Raw genomic sequence first — 16,608 nt, forward strand, 5'->3', positions numbered from 1 at the left:
TTACTATTATTTTTTTTTTATTTAAAAAATATAAAACAAGAAGTATATCCAAATAGATACTAAATTTAGTATTAACTTTCATTAAATATTAAGTAATGAGCTATGAGATAGACAATTAAGGGAGCCAAGATGAATTAAGGGAAATTGATTTCTTTCAACTCTTTTTAGTACTTTGAAAGGATATTTTTGGCAGTGATTTGGGTAAAAGTCTTTTTAGTCTTAGTGGTTTTCGTGGTAAAACTTGTATAATAAATACTATTATGGATACTTATAGCCTATTTGGGACTATATTCGAAAACAAAAAATTGTTTTTTTAGAATTGAAAATACATTTCATAAATTTTTAATGGAAAGTAGTTTTTTTAAAAAAAAAACTTGTTATGAAAAGAAAGTGTTTTTGAAAACATATATATTTTAACTATTTTAAATTGTTTTCACTTATCTGCTAAGGATTGTTTTAAAAATAGTTATGCAAACATGAAAGGATTGAAAACAAAGCATTATAGATAAAAGTTTTTATTTGTATTTTTTTTTAAATTTGGAAACATACAAAAAACGCAATGCGAATATACCAAGTTTCTAGATAGTTTTTTGTTCTAAATAATATCAGAGAACTATTCTCAATTTTTTTTTCCTTTTTGAAAATTGTAAGTTCTCAAACAGGTCTTTAGTATTTGAAAAAAAAAAAAAGTTTTTCATAGCATTAATTTTGGCAATTTGTATAATAAAAAATGATTTTCAAAGGAAACGTCAATCAAGTCCTAATATAAAAAATGATTCTCTAGATTTTTAATTAAAAATAATCTTTAGTATGAAGGAAAGAATAAGCTCTGAATTTCATATATCATACACAAAGCGGGCCATGTGACCTTCAAATATGTAACGGTAATAGTAATATTGTCATATTTTGTCAATTGTCCCCAGAAAACTCCAAATTGCATGCGCTTAATATATGTTGAATACATCGATGTAATCGGACATAAAACATTTATATTGTAGCAGCAATATAAGTAAAGGCTATACTTGTATGTCCAATGAGAAAAAAACAAGAGGAAAAACTACTGTTGGGTTTGTTTTGCAAGGAATGGTCAGCACAACTGTAAGTGCAATAACACCTCCGCAAACTGCCTACACCATTTGTCCAACAAGTATCCTCCTCCATTTTCCAATGGCCAAACCAATCTCCTAACCTCTCTACGAAAAAATTCCCCAGAAAAACACTCTCCATAGAGCCTTGGAACTCACCATCTTCTTCCTTCTCCTCTCTCTCCTTGCTTATCGTCTCCTCTCCCTAAAAAACAATGGCTTCACTTGGCTCCTCGCCTTCCTCTGTGAGTCATGGTTCGCCTTTATTTGGATTCTTAACTTGAGCCCCAAATGGAATCCTGTGTCCTACAAAACATACCCTGAACGCCTTCTACAATGTTATCGGTATCCAATAATTCTCTTAGTAAAACTCTTCATGCGCTTTGGTGTTTTTTTCTGCCTTCAAATTTTATATACAACCATACTTGCGATATTTCTGAACAGAGAGAGTTGATGAGCTTCCTCCAGTGGACATGTTTGTGGCAATTGCAGACCCCATGCTGGAACCCCCTATCATCAACAATCCTCTCCTTGCTGGCAGTTTACTATCCAGATAACAAGCTTTCTTTCTACGTGTCCAATGATGGGGCTTCCCCTCTCACCTTCTTCGTTCTCCTTGAAGCATCCAAGTTTGCTAAGCTTTGGGTTCCTTTCTGTAAGTATGGTATTCAAACTAGAGCTCCCTTTAGATACTTTTCCAGCGAGTTGGCATCATCCCATGATAATTCAATGGGGTTCCTACAAGAATACAAAAAGATAAAGGTAAGTGCGTGATTCCTAGTAGGAACCATTAATACTGGAAATTAATTATATTAGTTCAGATGATTTTTACTATAATTTTAATTACAATTGTTAAAATGCAGATGATTTTGAATTTTGAAATTTCCTTTTCCTTTAGTATATTGGATATCGATCCTTTTCTTTTCTATTTATATATAGACCTTCTTCAGTAAAGAATTCTACTAGCTAGCTAGTAAGTTACTTTTCCAAACATACTGGCCTCCTCTCCATCATGGTACAGTGATGCTTTGATAAAAGCTTTTGCATATCTGTCTTTCGTTTAAACAATTTTGTTCATCTTCATCTCCTTTAGGAACGATATAAAGAGCTTACACGAAAAATTGAAGATGCAACTCTAAATTCAAAGCCTTATGAACTTGGTACTGCAGAGTTTGTGGCTTTCTCAAATGTAGAAAGAAGAAACCATCCGACCATAATCAAGGTATGTTCATATATAGCTCATCTGTTATTTACTTATTATTACCTTGTTAATTGTAGATCAAAGTAAGCAACCAATTTAAAATCTGTTACTTTTAGGTTAACACTGAGAGGACGAGTGGTGGAAAAGGAAGCATTTGACAATATTTCGATAACCATGAACGGTGACTTTGTAGGTTATATTGCTGAACAAAGAAAGCCGCTCTGAAGGGTTGCCACATCTAGTCTATGTGTCTAGAGAGAAGCATCCCAACCATCCACACCATTACAAAGCCAGTGCTATGAATGTTCTGGTAAGGAAGCTCCTTGAATTGGTATAACTACTGATATCCCTTTTTGTTTAATAAAGAAGATCCTTCAATTGGTATAATTAATGATATCCCCTTTTTTCCCCTGATTGTTTCATGATAACAGACTAGGGTCTCTGGAGTTATGACAAATGCTCCTTTCATGATGAACGTCGACTGTGATATGTACGCTAACAATCCACAGATTTTTCATCACGAAATGTGTTTGCTCCTTGGTTCCAAGAATGAACAGGAATGCGGGTTTGTTCAGACTCCACAACTCTTCTATGATGGACTAAAGGACGACCTATTTGGAAATCAGCTAGTAGTGTGGTATAAGGTAATTTCAATAGTGAAGAGCAATCTCTTCCATACTATAGAGCACGTACGCGCATATTTTTTTGATAGCGAGTCCTACGAAAATCTTGTGCTTATGTAGAAGCCTAATTTCTTTTTTGCTTCTTAATTAATGTGTTTGAAACAGTATATGGGGAGTGGGATAGCAGGGCTTCAAGGACCTATGTATTCTGGAACGGGATGTTTTCATCGAAGAAAAGTTATCTATGGGTTATGGCAAGATGGCAGGATGGAAATCAAAGGAAGAAGTGGTATGCAAATCAAATTTTTCATGGTCATTCTTCACTGTACATATCTTCTTGTTTTCTGTCATTCTATGAAACCATGCATTGCAATTTTTCTACTGTTTGGCAGGAAAATTAACTGATCATGAGGGATTACAAAAAACATTCGGAAATTCAAAGGAATTCACCAGAACAGCAGTAAAGATTTTATCAGGGTTGAGCGGGAATTTGGTAAATTCTACCACAAGAATAACAATTAAATACCAACAATTATGATATTTATATCTCATTTAACATTTTTAAAGCAAAGCTAAATCATTTTACACATTTAGGGTTTCCAAAAACAACCTAAATGAAAATTATATAACGATTTGCTACACCCAACAACTCACTCATTTTCATGGAAGTTTTTGAAAATAAATAAAAGCAAAACAAAAAACCCCAAAAAAAGTCTAAGGAAAAACACATCCCTACATGTACCGTAAAATCTAACCGTGGGATCGAAAATCTGACTCCTTAGAAGTGTTCACTGTGCTAAAGACTATCATTGCCTGAAATTTCATCATGATCGAAGTTCGTTTCACCATTAGATCAATGGAGACACACGAATGACCATCTCTCTGCATCTCCTCTATACTTTCCCTATTCTTAAATACTTTTCAATAAAATAAGTCATAAAAAATTATAATATTTTAATTATTTATAAAATATATTTATTTTAATGTGAATAATTTTTTTTTAAAAAGAATCTAAAAAAGTTTCCAATATAAGTTTAATAGGAGAGGATAAGGTGAGTATGAAAAATTTATATCCTATTTAATTTTTTTAACAAGATGATGATAAAAAATATTTTGAATAAATAAGATAAGACAGGGATAAGCATCTCTAATCCATTTTATTGCCATCTCTACACGATTGAAGAGAATATTTTTTGACATGCAATTTTTCTTATATTTTATGTTATTTTCAAAACTCCTTGTACATTAGAGTTGTAAACATGCATGATTAATTGAATAAATTAGGATAAAGATAATGTCACATCAATATGCATTCCACAAAAAGGAAGAAATTGAATGGGAGCATGTACCGGCTTCATCAGCCGGCAATCATGCAAAATTTGGCTGATATTTACGTCTATTGTGGACTTTACACCAAGTTTACTCTATCATATGGGCCAATTATCCATCTCTATCGCCCTAAAGCATCAGTATCCCCTATTTGTTCTTTTGGGGAAAAATATAACAATCAGGTTGCAGGGTCAATTTGGTAGGGTACACCTGTCAAGAGTATTGTGGACGTGGCCGTAAAGTACGACCACTGCACTTGACATGATCTCTAAGCCATGGTTTCTTCCACATGAATTTTCTTTTTTCTGAATTATGTTCAACGATATCATCATGGATTTGCCTGCCACGCTTCTATAATTCAATCTTGAGTTACCTTGAAGATCATGCATGCTTTTGTCTTCCACATTCATTTTTCCAAATCTTTCATGCAGCTAGATGATTAATTGCAAATTTATGTTGATTAACTCTTGTATTTTTTTATCATGCACGATACACACGTAAACTCAGTCTTAATTATTTTACAAATAACATTTTGTTAAATTAATTACACTTTACAACAAAAAAAACTTGGATTATAATACAAATGTCCATATCAAAGGAAGTTCTACAGACATTATAATTATAACTCGGATGAGTTAGATGAGCTAGAAGACTAATTTGTTTCAAATCTACTATCAACTTGTCCAACCCAAACCACATCTAATTAACTCAAGGTTGGATCGAAAATTATTAATCCACTCCAAGTCCTATACAATTGAGGTTCCAGTTCTTACAAGTTATTGAGTAAGATAATTATTTTAAAGTCTATATCAAATAAAATATATTATAAAATAAAATATTACAACTTAAATGTCTCAAAGTTTTAAACCATGTCCTTTAGCCATTGATTTAATGTATATGACACCTGACCAACTAAAATTTCAACATTCGAAAATATTCTAACAATTAGAGTCATGACCTACAAAAGTGAGAAATATTAGACTTTATATGTGTATATATATATATATATATATATATATATATATATATATATATATATAACAATAAATAATATAATTTTAAGTTAATAAATAAATAATAATGTATAAATATGGGTTTCCATGGGTTGTCTAAATGATTAAACTGTGGCAATATTAATATTTTATGGTTGATGGTTTTCTAACCCAAGCACCAAGCTAACCCATTTAAACCTTACCCACATCAATTGGAACTGGGGTGAACCCTCGAAGTTGCAGTCCAAAGAGACGTAAATTAAGGTGTCGATTAAATTCAAAGATTAATATTTAATTACCTAAAATAATTTATGAAATTTTCTTTATTTGATGACTTAAAACTTATCATTTAATCTTAATTTTTCAGTATCAAGATTACTTAATAAAATTAACTTAAATTTTTTTAAATTAGCTATCAAATTTAACATATTAACTTTTATTAATATTAAGTCATGACCAATGAGAGAGACAATTAAGGGAGCAAGATATAATAGTTGTGATATAAAATTGATGAGAACTATATTGAAAACTGTTTTTACTTTTCTTTTGACTTTTTTTTACTCTTAAGGATCATTTTGACCTATATAGTTCTTTGTTAGGAAAACTCTTATAGTAAATACTTTTATGAATATTTAATATTTGGCAATAAATAAATAAAAAAAGTTCTTGATGATATATGTATGATTAAAAAAGTGATTTTTAGAAAAACTTTTACCAAATCTTTGTATAAGATGTGATTTTAAAATTTCTCAAAGATAGTTTTTGAAACTTAATCAAATACATATTAAAAATAAGTAGTTTTAGCATTTTCAGAGTCATACCCAAATAAACTTTTAGGTATTCTTGACTTTAAATAGCCTTATTGAGTCCTATTGACTAATAATACTAATTATATCTGTCGGAGGGACAGCTGGGAAATCCACGAATGCATGCGGTATATGTTGAATAAAATCAATGTGTATTATGCATCACACATTTATATTGTAGTAGTAATAATAGGAATATGGCTGTTTAATTAAACTACACTAGTATGTCCAGTGAGAAAAAACAAGAGGAAAATTGAAAAACTACTGTTGGGTTTGCTCTGCAAGGAATGGCCAGCACAACTATAAAGCCTGTCTAACCCGGCAACTCTTAAGGTATCCTCCTCCATTCTCGAATGGCCGCACCAATCTCACCTCTCTATGAAAAAATCCTCCAGAAAAATACACTCCATAGAGCCTTGGACCTTACCATCTTCTTCCTTCTCCTCTGTCTCCTTGCTTATCGTCTCCTCTCCCTAAAAAACAATGGTTTCGCTTGGCTCGTCGCCTTCCTCTGTGAGTCATGGTTCACCTTTCTTTGGGTTCTTAACTTGAGCTCCAAATGAAATCCTGTGTCCTACAAAACATACCCTGAACGCCTTCTACAATGTTATCGGTATCCAACAATTCTCTTAGTAAAACTCTTCATGTACTTTGGCGTTTTTTTCTGCCTTCAATTTTCATATATGACCATACTCTTGATTTTCAGAACAGAGTTGATGAGCTTCCTCCAGTGGACATGTTTGTTACAACTACAGATCCCATGCTGGAACCCCCTATCATCACTGTAAACACTGTCCTCTCCTTACTGGCAGTTGACTATCCAGCTAACAAGCTTTCTTGCTATGTGTCGGATGATGGAGCTTCCCCTCTCACCTTCTACGCTCTCCTTGAAGCATCTAAGTTTTCTAAGCTTTGGGTTCCTTTCTGTAAGAAGTATGGTATTCAAACTAGAGCTCCCTTTAGATACTTTTCCAGTGAGTTGGTATCATCGAATGATAATTCGATGGAGTTCCTACAAGAATACAGAAAGATGAAGGTACGCAAACTATTCCTAGTATGAACCATAGGTACTTGGTGAAATTTAATTTTTGCTTCTTTACTTTTAATTACAATTCTTAAAATGCAGATGATTTGGAATTTGGAATTTTCTTTTCCTTCAGCATATTGAGTATTGTAAAGTGTGATTAAAGGGTCAAAGCTTAACCCTAATTGATATTCATCCATGTAAATATATAGTACATCAAGCAAACCTAATTAAGGGAAAACCGTGAGTTTAGGAAACATTCCTAAACAATGCCGTGAGTTTAGGAAACAATCCTAAACAATAGCTCCTAGAATATATCATAATATCTCAACATTTAGGAAACAATCCTAAACAATAGCTCTTAGAATATATCATAATATCTCAACATTTAGGAAACAATCCTAAACAATAGCAACTACTTTCCTAGAATATATCATAATATCTCAACACCCTCCCTCAAGTTGGAGCATGAGGTTCAAAAATGCCCAACTTGGCAAGAAGATAATCAAATTGTTTCTTTCCAAGAGCCTTTGTAAAAATATCGGCCAATTGTGTAACAGTAGGAACATATGACGGAGCAATCAAACCATCTGTTATCGCATCCCGAACAAAGTGACAATCAACCTCAATGTGTTTGGTGCGTTCATGAAATACTGGATTTTTGGCCATATGAAGGGCTGACTGACTATCACAAAAGAGCTTGATTGCCTTTGGGTGGTGCACACCCAAGCTCAGAAGCAACCCCTTCAACCATTTGAGCTCACAAGTAACTGCTGCCATAGCTCGGTATTTCGCTTCTGCAGACGAGCGGGAAACTGTGTGTTGCTTCTTTGTCTTCCAAGAAATAGGAGATTGCCCAAGAAACACAAGCCATCCAGACAAAGAGCGTCTAGTGACTGGACATGCTGCCCAATCAGAATCACACCAACCCTGCAGGGACATATCACTATCTGCACGTAACAAGATACCCTGACCCGGAGTACCTTTCAAATAACGAACGACTTTCAAAGCCGCCTCCCAATGCTCAATTCTAGGCTCCTGCATAAATTGAGATAATATATGAACCGAGTAGGCCAAATCTAGATGGGTCACTGCCAGATAAATGAGTCGACCTACTAATCTGTGATAGGACTCAGGGTTCGACAAGAGCTCCCCATTTGCGAGTCCTAATCTGTGATTTTGCTCGATCGGGAAGCCACACGGCTTGGCTCCCAGTAATCCGGCCTCCGATACAATGTCAAGTGTGTACTTGCGTTGACACAAGAACAAACCAGCCGAACTCCTGGCCACCTCGATTCTGAGGAAATACTTCAAAACACCAAGATCTTTCATCTTAAAACAATCACTGAGAAAGGCTTTAAAGGTCTTAAGTGCAGCGGAATCATTCCCAGAGATAATAAGATCGTCGACATACACTAGCACATTTATTTGAACATTGCCCTTAGTGTAAGTAAAAAGAGAATAATCAGAGTAGGATTGTAAGAAACCATATCCTTTGAGAGCCGTGACCAACTTGGCAAACCAACATCTCGGAGCCTGTTTCAACCCATAAAGTGATTTCCGTAACCTGCAAACCAAGTTCGGATCGGAACTCTCAAATCCTGGGGGTAGCTTCATATACACTTCCTCCTCAAGATCTCCATGCAAAAAGGCATTGTGAACATCCATCTGATGAAGTTCCCAATTTTTCGAAGCCGCAATAGCCAAGAAAGCACGCACCGTAGTCATTTTGGCAACTGGAGAAAAAGTCTCATGATAATCAATACCGGCTTCTTGATGATTCCCCAAAACTACTAATCTGGATTTGAGCCTTTCAATATCACCGTTTGAGAAGTACTTGGTTCTGTAAACCCACTGACTTCCCAAAGCACGCTTACCCTTTGGAAGAGGTTCAAGAGTCCACGTACCATTTTCCTCCAAAGCCCGAATCTCCTCATGCATTGACTTTTGCCAACCGACATCTTTCATAGCCTCTTTAAATGACTTAGGATCATTGCTCGAAATAATAGCTGCAAGAAACTTTTGATAATGTATAGAAAAATTGTCACAATTTATATAATGTGCTATGGGATAAGGAGTACCTGAGGGATGCTGTGGAGATGGAGTGGCGGGAGATGGACTTTCAGCAACCACCGTATGAGTAACAAAATCTCGTAATAGAACCGAAGGAAATTTATCCCTCATTCCCTTTCCCATAGGAGCAGACTGCCCATTGCTTGTATTGTCAAGCCCAAGTGAATCAAGCCCAACAGTGGGAACAACTTCCGGCCCAGGTGAAAGATCTTGGTGGGCTTGGGGTTCAGGTTGGATGAGGTTGGGATTTTGTGTTTGGGCTTGTGGGTTAGGTAAATCAGCATCATCATCGACAAAATCAGCAAAATCACTATCAATTTCAACATTTACCGTAGGCACAATGTTGTCCGGAATAATATTCACAGCACCTAGGTTACCAAACGGAAAAACATCCTCAAAAAACTTGACATCACGAGAAACAAATAATTCCTTGGTGTCCAAATCAAACAACTTCCACCCCTTCTTTCCAAACGGGTAACCCAAAAACACACATTTTCTACTTCTACTTGCAAATTTGTCACTTTTGGATTTTTGATCATGAGCAAAACTAAGACAACCAAAGGTGTGAATTGCCGCATATGAAGGAGGGGTGCCAAATAGGATTTCAAATGGTGTTTTATTGTGTAACAAAGGAGAGGGAGTGCGGTTTATTAAATGAGCAGCGGCAAGAACACTTTCGCCCCAAAAATAAATAGGCAAATTTGCTTGAAAGCGTAATGCCCTCCCCACATTTAAAATATGCTTGTGTTTTCTCTCAACCCTCCCATTTTGTTGTGGAGTTCCCACACAAGAAGTTTGGAATAAAATGCCAGTTGCAGAAAAATAGTCAAGTAGGCATTTAAATTCCGTACCATTATCACTTTGAACAACTTTCACTATTTGAGAAAATTGTCGATCTACCATTGCAATAAAAGACATAAACATCCGAAAAACTTCTGTTTTATCGACCAACAAATAAATCCACACAGCTCTTGAGAAATCATCAACAATAGTTAAAAAATAACGAGCTCCACAAGAAGAGACATGTTTATAAGAGCCCCACAAATCACAATGTATTTTCTCAAAAATTCTAGTTGTCTTATTGTCACTTAAAGGAAATTTGTCTCTAGGATGCTTATCACGAAAACATATTTCACAAGCTTTGTTTAAACTACCCTTAAGATTGCTAACTGGAGGAAGTAACTTCACTACTTTCTCTGAAGGATGTCCCATCCTTTTGTGCCACAACTCCAAAGTGGAGGCTGCGTTGTGGACAGAAACATGTTGTACCGAATCACCTTCAGCTCCACCGAAGTAGTAAAGTCCATCTCGCCTAACTCCCGTTCCAATCAGTTCCCTGGTGTGATCCTTTATAGCACACATATAAGAGTTAAATTGGACAATACAATGTAAGTCATCAATCAATTGTGAAACCGAAAGTAAATTGCAATTGAGTTTCGGCACATAAAGAACGTTTTTAAGAGTGATGTTATTCGACAAACGAACGGAACCGGATTGGGTCGCAACAACAGATTCACCATTAGGAAGGCCAACCGGACACTCAAACAACGCTATAGTATCAAATAACCAAGATAAATCACTGGTCACGTGATGAGTTGCCCCGGTGTCAATGATCCATGACTTCGTGTCAAACTTACCATTCAACCTGTCATCCGGAACTTGAGCATTACCAATTAAGCCGGCAAGAGCTTTCCATTGTTCGGGATTTAAATATCGTACGAACTTGCGGCGTGCCTCCAATGCCAACTGAATATCGGAAGCCCAATCATCGTAATTGTCGCCGCGTAAGCGAGTGGGAGTGATGAAGTCGCCTGGTCGGTCTCCTGTGCCGAGAAAAAAAGGTGAATTCATCTCCCTTTTAGGTGGCGGCAATGGTGGTTGTTCATCGTCGCCGGCCATTGTTTTATTGTGTGTGCATGTTAGTGCTCTGATACCATGTAAAGTGTGATTAAAGGGTCAAAGCTTAACCCTAATTGATATTCATCCATGTAAATATATAGTACATCAAGCAAACCTAATTAAGGGAAAACCGTGAGTTTAGGAAACATTCCTAAACAATGCCGTGAGTTTAGGAAACAATCCTAAACAATAGCAACTACTTTCCTAGAATATATCATAATATCTCAACAAGTATTGACACTTTTCTTTTCTGTTTATACATAAACCTTCTTCAGAAAAGAATTCCACTAGCCAGTCTGTTACTTCTCCAAATATATCTCCTCTTCATCAGTGTACAGTGACGCTTTGATAAAAGCTTTTGCAGATATCTTCCTTGTGCTTATACAATTTTGTTCATCTTCATCTCTTTTAGGAAAGATATGAAGAGCTTAGACAAAAAATTGAAGATGCAACCCTAAAGTCAATGTCGTATGAGCTTAGTTCTGCAGAGTTCGTGGCTTTCTCAAATGTAGAAAGGGAAAACCATCCGACCATAATCAAGGTATGTTTACTCATTATTACCATTATTAATTATATATCAAAAAAAGGCAACACGTGCGGCTAATCATATGAGATTAAAATGATTATATAAATATTTTGCCCATGGATTAGTATTTAAAAAAAAAAAAAAAAAAAAGCAACCAATTTAAGCTATAACTATTTGGTTAACATGAGAGAGCTAGGGAGTGGTGATAAAGGAAGTATTTGACAACATTTCTATAACCATGAATGGTGACTTTGTAGGTTATATTGGAGAACAAGGAGACCCGCCCTGATGGACTGCCACATCTAGTTTATGTATCCAGAGAGAAGCATCCCAGGCATCCACACCATTACAAAGCCGGTGCCATGAATGTTCTGGTAAGGAAGCCCCTTGAATTGTGGCATAATTACTGATATTCCTTCTTTTCCCCTGATTGTTTCATGATAAACAGACCAGAGTCTCTGGAGTTATGACAAATGCTCCTTTCATGCTGAACGTAGACTGTGATATGTACGCCAAGACCTCGAGTTTGTTCAGACTCCACAATCCTTCTATGATGGACTAAAGGACGACCCATTTGGAAATCAGCTAGTAGTTTTGTATAAGGTATGCTAAATTTCAATAGTGAAGAGTGATCTCTTCCATACTATAGAGCACACGTAATAGAAGCCTCTTTCATTTTTTATTTTTATTAATTGATGTGTTTGCTGATCAGTATGTGGGAAGTGGGATAGCAGGGCTTCAAGGACCTATGTATGGTGGAACGGGATGTTTTCATCGAAGAAAAGTTATCTATGGGTTATGGCCAGAAGGTAGGATGGAGATCAAAGGAAGAAGTGATGCAGCCAATTTATTTGTCTTACATATCATTCTAATTTTCTTAGGGGGATCTTAAAATGTTATATGAAACTATGCATGCAATACAATTTTCCACTTCTTGGTAGGAAAATTAACTGATGAGAGATTAGAAAAAACATTCGGAAATTCAAAGGAATTCACCACAACAGCTGCAAGGATTTTATCCGGGTTGAGCGGGATTTCCCATTGTCCATATGATCTTTTGAATCGGGTTGAGGCAGCCCAACAAGTTGCAACTTGCAGCTATGAGTATGGAACTAGCTGGGGTACAAAGGTGAGTTGCAAATATTTAGGACAAAAAGAGTAGTACCTTGAATAAAATCCACGTTTCCTTTTTTACCTTAAGTTCATACTTTTTTTCAGTAAATAAGGATTTTCGTTATTTTTATTTTTATTTTTATTTTTTTTAATTTAAAAAAAAAAAAAAAAAAAAAACTTCACTGAAAGCTGCATTAACTCTACTTTAAGGCATTCTCACTGTATAATGGTTTTAGATGCCTGATGTTTTGTAATCAGATTGGCTGGTTATATGGAACCACAGCAGAAGACATTCTCACAGGTATGAGGATACATGCAAAAGGTTGGAGATCCACATACTGCCAGCGTGACCCACCGGCATTTCTTGGGTGCGTACCCTCAGGCGGGCCTGTTTCACTTACCCAACGGAAGAGATGGGCTACCGGCCTCCTTGAGGTCCAGTTCAGCAAGAACAGCCCTTTCATCGCCACCCTTACTGCCAAGCTCCAATTCCGCCAATGTCTTGCATACATGTGGATTCTTTCTAGGGGTCGACGGTCAATTCCTGAGCTTGGTTATATTGCTTTGCCAGCATATTGCATCATGGCCCGCTCACATTTCTTGCCCAAGGTAAGGATATTGGAAAGTCTCTCAAATTTTTAATTGACATATATTTCTTTTTCTAAAAAAAATGTTGTATAGAATATTTTTTATGCTCAAGTCATTATAATTGGATTCCTTATGGAAATAGGGGAACTATTAAAAATATCTCGATAAATAGCATAAGTCATGATGAAAAAAATGTTACGAGATAAAAATAAATTTATGAAGAATATATGTAATAGATAGAAATGTGAGGAAGAATAGAAGGCATTTGGTAAAGTTGGATTAAAGCTTACATTGACACAACAAGTGGTATCAAAGATTTGATTGAATATTTTTGGAAGGACAACAAGAATAGAACACAAAAAAGGATTACAAAAGAAATTAATTTTTATTGAAGGTAAAGTCAATTGTTTCTCTCATAAAAATGTGATACAAGAAGCATGAGGATCGTGACGCATGACAAGATCATGGTGCACGAAGGCAATTGTGACATGCGAGAAGAGCGTGGTACACATGGAAGCTGGGTATAAAATAAGGATTTGGTTAAAACAAGCTTTGTAAAAGAGTGTATCTTAAATAAATGAAAGAATAACTTAATAAAATTTGATCAAATGTGAGGATGGTTGGAAAACGTCTCAAATTTCTAATTAGTATATATTTATTTTAAAAAAATATTTTATTGAATATTTTCTAATTTCATATGTCATTATAATTATATTCTTTATAAAATAAGGAAAGTCATTGGAAAATATCTCTACAAATATTATAAATTATGAGAGGAAAAAGTTATGAAATAAATATATGTTTGTGAAGACTATCCAGAGATGTGAGGAAGAGTGAATGATACTAGATGGAATAAGAGGACTAATTATTTAAGGTATAAATACAAAGAATGAGAAAATATAAGATATTTACTGAACTAATAATTAATTTATTTTTATCATTTATAATAATTTCTATAGTATAGTGAAATGTTATTTGTCATATGTTAATATAGACATGATTAGTCGAAAAACCTCATGTATCTCTGTGTGAATTATTTGATTTTTGTGTTCTTGCATTAGCATATTTCCATTGAAGCTTCCACTTGCACAACATAGCTAGTGTTCTAAGATATAGGTCTTGCTTTGTTTTTGCTTTTCACCAACCTTTGTTTTATTATCATTTTATGCATACCTAGCATTAGTACTTCACCAACATTTGTTTTGTTATCATTTTATGGTCCTACTAGCTAGCTATATTATGCACACATAGCATATTAATTCTAATTTTGCTGAAAATAATTTAAATTCTAAATGATTTCTACTTTAAAATGTTCTAAGATGCAACCAAATATACACTGTATTAATAGCTTCAAATTGTTGGGGGGTTGTAGTCCTGGTCACCAAGCCTAAAATCTCAAGCTCTTAGGTTAATTATAAAGTTTGTAATGTAACAAAAATATGCCCAATAATGCAGGTCCAAGAGCCAGCTATGTTTGATACCGATATCTCTCTTTATCACTTACCACTTTTACACTATTGGAATACTGTGGGGCTGGGCTTTCAAGCAGAGCATGCTGGAATAACCTGAGGATGGGGAGAATAACCACAGTGACTGCTAGGTTATTTGGATTTTTCAGTGTTATTCTGAAGCTCCTGGGATTGTCGAAGACCATCTTTGAAGTTACAAAAAAAGACCAATCTACTACTCCTGTGGAGGACAATGACAAGGATGCTGGTCGGTTCACCTTTGATGAGTCTCTGATTTTTGTTCTGGCCACTACTCTTGCGTTGTTGCATCTGGTGGCACTGGTTGCAGCCTCGATAGGACCATCTCATGTTGGGATTGAATCAAGAATAGGGGAAGTAATATGTAGTGTGTGGCTAGTGCTATGCTTCTTCCCATTTTTGACAGGCCTGTTTGGGAAAGGAAAATACGGGATACCCACATCCACCATTTGCAAGTCAGCAGCTTTGGCACTGCTTTTTCTTGCTTGCATCATTACAAGAGAAAGAAAGAGTTTCTAGTAAGTCAATTGAAATGGAGGAATCTTTACTTTGCTGAAGAGCGTAAGTATTAATCAAATTTGTTGTGACATGCATTATCACAATAATTAAATGTAAGAGAAATTTTACAACTATGCACCATTTTACTGTCTTCTCGTCTCTATCTTGACACTCTCCGTTCCCAAATAAGACGGTATTTTTCCATTTTGCCTTTCATAGTAGCCGCAGCTGCAACTTGGGGAACTGAAATCTTGGTGGTGATATTAAGTTAGGTTGACAATTTTGTTCCAACAGAATTTGATTTAATGCTACTACTTAAGAGACTAATCAACTTCAAGAGCAAGATTGAAAATTCAAGGAAATGAAGTAGATTAAGGTGAGTTGCAAGTTCGGCTTATAAGGGTGGCGATTCCTTGATTTGCATCACTTCTTTGTTCTTCTCAAGGTTTTATTTCTTCTCTACTTTATCCCAGTGCAAATTGGTACCAGAGCATTGGTTTCATGGCTAGTCATTGTCATCACAATTAGAATCACAAGTGTTCTTAATGACCATATTAAGTTTTCTTTTCTTAAAAGTTAAGTTCTCTTTTCTTAAATAGTTTTCATTTATTTTCCCATATGTATAAATTTTTTGTAAAGGTAATTTAGATTCATTTTAGAATTCATAATACTTATGAAGTTTGTGTTCCAATTGTTATTATTATTATTATTATTATTATTATTATTATTATTATTATTATTAATTAATTAATTAATTAATTAAATTTTAAAAGTATTTAACTAATGGCTCATTGATGAGAAGAACTCTAATGCACCTATAAATTGAAAAGCTGTTGGTCCCTCTCTCTACTCTTATATATATATATATATATATTCAAAAGTATTTCCTTATTTCTCACTATGGAGTGTATAAAGGGGGAGCAAGAGAGTGAAGATCAAGAGTGAAAGAGTTCAAGATGATTACTTCAAGAACTTTAAGTTATATGAAATTAGGAATATAAATCAAGGTGTACTTTCTTCTTCACATCCTATAAGGCTTTTTTTTTTTTTTTAATTTAAGTTTGATATTAAATATCAAGTGAAATACTTTTTAACATTTGGTATTAGAGTGAGGTTAATCATTTGTGTGTTTAATTTTTTATTTGGATATAGATGAAGAAACACTATAACCTAAAGTTATCTCTTGATGTGAAGTATAATAACTAGACATTTTGAACAAATTATTTTATTTTTCATAGCACAAAGCTATGATAACATTTACACTTCTATAACTAGAAGTTGTGAATAAAAGAATGTGCACATATCATAGACCAAGTTATGAATAAATTAACCTAAATTACATAACATAAAGTTATGAATGAAAG

At 34.7% G+C, this 16,608-nt stretch overlaps 1 pseudogene; it reads left to right on the forward strand.

Annotated features, from left to right (window-relative positions):
• Positions 1 to 1,167: 1,167 nt before the first annotated feature.
• On the forward strand, positions 1,168 to 15,294 carry LOC100267127 (cellulose synthase-like protein H1; annotated as a pseudogene).
• Positions 15,295 to 16,608: the final 1,314 nt, after the last annotated feature.

The sequence above is a fragment of the Vitis vinifera genome, chromosome 12, assembly GCF_030704535.1.
Source record: "Vitis vinifera cultivar Pinot Noir 40024 chromosome 12, ASM3070453v1".
Lineage (NCBI taxonomy): Eukaryota > Viridiplantae > Streptophyta > Magnoliopsida > Vitales > Vitaceae > Vitis > Vitis vinifera.